This window comes from Geotrypetes seraphini, chromosome 16, assembly GCF_902459505.1.
Source record: "Geotrypetes seraphini chromosome 16, aGeoSer1.1, whole genome shotgun sequence".
NCBI classification, from domain to species: domain Eukaryota; kingdom Metazoa; phylum Chordata; class Amphibia; order Gymnophiona; family Dermophiidae; genus Geotrypetes; species Geotrypetes seraphini.
The window spans coordinates 43605464-43611452 of NC_047099.1; positions in this window are offsets into that span (position 1 = coordinate 43605464).

Sequence of the window (5989 nt, forward strand, 5' to 3'; positions counted from 1 at the left end):
GGGTCAAGCGCAGTAGCCCGTTCTCACAGGTGGCTAACCCAAAGAGTAGCAACATTTTAGGATCCCAAAGATTCTAGAACTCCCAAAGAGTAGCAACATTCCAGAATCCCAAAGAGTAACAACATTCCAGGATCCCAAAGATTCTAGAACTCCCAAAGAGTAGCAACATTTTAGGATCCCAAAGATTCTAGAACTCCCAAAGAGTAGCAACATTTCAGAATCCCAAAGAGTAGCAACATTCCAGAATCCCAAAGAGTAACAACATTCCAGGATCCCAAAGATTCTAGAACTCCCAAAGAGTAGCAACATTCCAGGATCCCAAAGAGTAACAAAAGATTCCAGAACCCCAAAGAGTAGCAACATTCCAGAATCCCAAAGAGTAACAACATTCCAGGATCCCAAAGAGTAGCAACATTTTAGGATCCCAAAGATTCTAGAACTCCCAAAGAGTAGCAACATTCCAGAATCCCAAAGAGTAACAAAAGATTCCAGAACCCCAAAGAGTAGCAACATTCCAGAATCCCAAAGAGTAACAACATTCCAGGATCCCAAAGATTCTACAACTCCCAAAGAGTAGCAACATTTTAGGATCCCAAAGATTCTAGAACTCCCAAAGAGTAGCAACATTCCAGAATCCCAAAGAGTAACAACATTCCAGGATCCCAAAGATTCTAGAACTCCCAAAGAGTAGCAACATTCCAGAATCCCAAAGAGTAACAAAAGATTCCAGAACCCCAAAGAGTAGCAACATTCCAGAATCCCAAAGAGTAGCAACATTCCAGAATCCCAAAGAGTAACAACATTCCAGGATCCCAAAGATTCTAGAACTCCCAAAGAGTAGCAACATTTTAGGATCCCAAAGATTCTAGAACTCCCAAAGAGTAGCAACATTCCAGAATCCCAAAGAGTAACAAAAGATTCCAGAACCCCAAAGAGTAGCAACATTCTAGGATCCCAAAGATTCTAGAACTCCCAAAGAGTAACAAAAGATTCCAGAATCCCAAAGAGTAGCAACATTCCAGAATCCCAAAGAGTAACAACATTCCAGGATCCCAAAGATTCTAGAACTCCCAAAGAGTAGCAACATTCTAGGATCCCAAAGATTCTAGAACTCCCAAAGAGTAGCAACATTCCAGAATCCCAAAGATTCTAGAACTCCCAAAGAGTAACAAAAGATTCCAGAACCCCAAAGAGTAGCAACATTCTAGGATCCCAAAGATTCTAGAACCCTCAAAGAGTAGCAACATTCCAGAATCCCAAAGAGTAACAAAAGAATCCGGAACCCCAAAGAGTATCAAGGTTCCAGGCAGAATCTCAAAGAATAGCAAGATTCCATGCTATCGATCCAGGGCAAGCAGTGGCTTCCCCCATGTCTTTCTCAATAACAGACTATTGACTTTTCCAAACCAGCTACGCCATCCGCTCTTACCACAACCTCTATCAATATGTTCCAGAGCTTAACTACAGCTATCTCTTAGTATTCGCAGTTTCCCTATTTGCAAATTTGATTATTCACAATTTTTTTTTCTATTTTTCTTCTATGTGCAGGCTGCCTGAACCTCCCCGGACCTTACCTGGTGGTCTAGCGGTGACGCGGGGCAGCAGTGATCTTCCTATGCTCCTGCCCCATGCAGAGCCATCGTCAAAATGGCTGCCGTTCCTGTTGTAGTCTCGCGGGAACTCACAGCAGTCATTTTGATGACAGCTCTGCATGGGGAAGAAGCATAGGAAGATTGCTCTTGGCCCACCTTACCGCTAGACCACCAGGTAAGGTCCAAGGACACACGAGAGAGGCGGGGGTGGGTCAGAGCCGGCCCAAAAACCTATTTGTGATTTTTCTCTATTCGTGGGCCGGCTTTGCACTTAACCCCTGCGAATGCGGAGGAAGAGCTGTATTCTGTGAGTGAAAAATAAATTTCCTCCTATTGGTTTTAAAAGTGAGCATCCGAGCATTTTCCTCTGCTTGGGAAAAGGAGCCCTTAATGTTCCATTACAATACATGAACTGGTTTGGGATTGTAACCTTTGAAAGGCAGTATTTCAAATCCCATTCCTTTTGCCTAAAACTTGAGCATATATTTGGAGGCGTAGTTAAGGGCAGACTGGAGACAGCAGCCATTTACAGAGCGGCACGGAACAAGGCAGGCATGCAAAATGCGCGCGTCTGCCTTTAGCGCCTCTCTGATGCTGCTGCAGCTAGTTCGAGAGTCAGCACAGAGAAGGGCAGGACCGCCAGATCACTGGAGGAACTAAAATAAGGTACCAGGGAGGGGGCCCTGCCTGATGTCCTGTGTGCTTCATGCTGTCTGCCTTGTCCTGGCCTATCACTAGAGCACCAGAGGGGGGGGGTACAGAGCCTGGCAGGGAGAATTTGGTTCAGAATGTTTTTTTCTTGTTTTCCTCCTCTAAATCTAGGGTGTGTCTTATAGTCAGGTGCGTCTTATGGAGCAAAAAATACGGTAAGTCTTTATGCACGAATGCTGACAGTTACTGCTTATATGGATCAGGTTAGTTCGATAAACACTCTTGGTGGAATTCTGTGTGCAAAAAGAAGTCCAAATTCTGTGCACAAAAATAAGCAAATTTGACAACAGTTAAACAATATTCTTGCTAATTATTATCGAGATTTTTAAGTACAATTAAGTATTTTCATTAAATTATACTAGAGAAAACAAAGAACCTTCACGTTTTTCTCACTTAGGGCTCCTTTTACAAAGCTACAGTAGATGTAAATGCTCTGATGTTAGAGCAGGGGGTCCTCAAACTTCAGCCCTCCAAGGTCATTTGCCTGCCTCCCCCCCCCCTCTCCGCTCGAGAATTTACTGCTCATGTTCCTAACCATTGCTGACCTGCTCCATTGTGGCTTTCTCACTATAGTGCCCTGCGGTTCTCACTGCGCGCCGCCAGTAACCCCCTCATGTGAGCTGGACAGCCAGACACGCAGCGCTGATATCACACTTCCATGCCGCATGACCCATCCGCTGAGCGCCTGGGCTGGTGTGCATAGCCCTGCCGCCACTGGGAGGGTTTCAGTACGGCTGGCAAGAGCCCACATGAGTCCACCCCTGCATGTGTTGCTCTCACGCTGGTCTCCTCAGGTGGACGAATTACAGATGTCTGCCCCGGACGCTGGAGGCTCAAGCCAGCATGGGTTGGTGGCTCCGTCCTCGGCCCCTCTCCAAGGGCATGCCTCTGCAGATGATGTCCTGGACGGTTGTAATGATGGAGGCCAGAAGTGTCAGGAGCAGTCGGCCATCATTGGCCATTCTGCAATGTTTGGCACAAATTTGAATGCAACTAAATGAACGGGTCAAACATTATTGGGAGTAATGGTCTGGCATGGACAAGGTGATCTCATAAGATTAATACAACAAAGTCTTCACAGTTCCAAGAAGGGCCAGCCACAGTTTCCTGTATCAGCCAGGAAGGTTACCGCAAGGCCCATGGTCACTCTGGTTGCTAAGGCAACAGTCTAAAAATGAATACTGGCCTGGGGCTGCAAAGTTACCAAAGAACAGTGAAAATGTGTTCGAATTCTACTGAAACAAAGAAAAACATTAAAAGCTTCCATGAATTTCTGAGACAGAAAAGGACACAGAATGCAGAACATGATGGCCCATGCAGAAGAAAGTAGTGCAGGACTCCTTTTAAGAAGCCGCATTAGCGGTTTTAGCGCAAGCAGCTAGAACTAACGCCAGCTCAATGAGAGTGTAGCGCGGCCGGCAGCTTAGCACGCGCTATTATAGGCGTTAAAACGCTAACACGGCTTCGTAAAAGGAGCTCATAGTGTGACCCCCCCCCCCCCCTACAAGGAGGATCATTCTGGAGCCCATATGCCTGAAAAAAGCTCCAGTCACTCAAAGGAGTCTCTTTGCACTTTTGCCTCACAAAGAGTCCAAGAGAAACATTAGGGAGAAGCTGCCTGAGCCTCAAATTGGGACCCGCCACAGCCTGGGTGCTGCATCTGCAGATTCCTCCTCTAAGCTGACTTAGCTTGATCAAGAACTATGACGTTAAAAGGGAGCAAGGAGGGACTGTGCAAAGGAAAAAGAGCCAGAGAGAAAAGATGCTACCTGGAAGGATGGGGAGAGAGGACAGACCGAATAGAAAAGTAATAGCATTGCACTTGGACCACATACTTCAGAAGAGACCACACCGGGACCCCTGAGGAAGACTATTAGGTTGAAACACAGACCATGTTGGGTCCTCGTCAGTGTTTCAAGGTTGTGCATGTTTTATTGGCTCATCTATATTAATAAAGGCAACATCGGTGTCCGGCAGCCACCTCGACTTTGCTAAATGAACATTTCCTTTCAAAATCTGTATATATGGTTCAGTTGTGTTTTATGGTTTTTGTTTATTAAAACTTGATATACCCATTTGGCTTATAGAGTGTTTCAACATGGCGGCTGCGCATGTATGCCCTCTGTAACGTTCCTAGTGAGAGGGGCAACCCCCAACCTGCTCTCGCGCCATCATTGACACTTCCTGGACCTGTGCCTAGCAAGTGATGTCAGAGGAAGCGATGCAATGTGGGCATGGGGAAGGAGCGCCACCCTCGCCACACCACCGCTGATCGCTAAAGCACACTGTCAGGAACAGTTGACCCCTCTTTTCATATCTGCTATAAGAGTCTCATGTTGGCAGGTAAAGTTCTTCACAATGGTGCTCCTTATCTCGATTCTTTTCTTGGTCTTCCTACCCACTCCTCATGATGGTTGGCCTCACCCGCCTAGAGCCTGCATGTCAATATGGCGCCTTCTTTGTACCTCCAGTGCTCTGAAATGCTTTGCCCCAACATGTTTTGGTCTATTTTGTGAGAATAGGATTAACACTTCTCTCTTTTCTCGTTCCCAATTTACCCCCTCCCCTCTGAAATCCTTATCAAACCGTATTTTGCAATTCGGGACATATCTTCTAATATGCCCCTCTGAAAATTTCCTAAACTGTATATTGTAATTTTTCGATGTATTTTTATAATTCGCGACCTTTTCCTAACAGGTCCTCTCGAAAATGTCTTAGCGTACTGTACACTTTATACTTTCGCATTCTTAAAGTTGATGTACTCTGTATTTCCTCTAACTATCTGCATATTGTAACTCGCTGAATGTCCAGCTCTCTTGAATGTAAACCTCCTAGAAGTCGCAAGATTGTGGCGGTATAGAAAAATAAAGTTATTATTGTTATTATTGTAGGTGATACGTATTTTTGGGGGATTAACACTATATCTCTTGACAAGCTTTCAAGTTCTCTCTTCATCAGCTCGGTGGACACCTTGCTTGTTGATCTTTATTTCCGCATATTTAAGTGGACTAACACAGCAATTGCAGTTCTCTCCACAACCTTTAGGAAGCCGAAGCTATCTGACTTAGGCCTGGACAATTTCTTGGGACTTAAGAGGCTACAACTTGAAATAAATATAAGAGATGAAAAAGAGGTACCCATGCCACAGAGAATTTCATCCATTACATCACATCTTAACTATTTTTTTGTATGACCAGGCCATTGTTACTTAGTGTAAAACGCGTTTATTAATTTTCATATAATACAACAAGGTTGTTATAGGCAAACATTTATAATGCACAATAATAATATTAACAGTTTCTATACCGCAGGACCGTGAAGTTCTATGCGGTTTACAATGATTAAAGAAAAAATGCTACAAATTGAGTAGAACTTACATAGTTGGAGATTGGCAACTAACAGTTTATGAGAACAGTTGTTGTGGGAGAGATTGTGCAGATCAGTTACCTAGGTACTAAATTCCCCATAGTTATTTGCATGCATAAGGAATCTTTCCAGGTCTTTGCCCCATAATGCTGCTTAATAAGAGAAAAGATGTTGATGGTGTCTGTTAAATTTACATCCTCTAACTGGTGGGGAGGCGAACTTCAGATGTGAGCTTCTCTTATGTCTATTGGTTGAGAAGGAGAAGAGGTCAGTTATATATTTAGGGGCTAAACCGGATAGTACCTTAAAGCAAAATCATC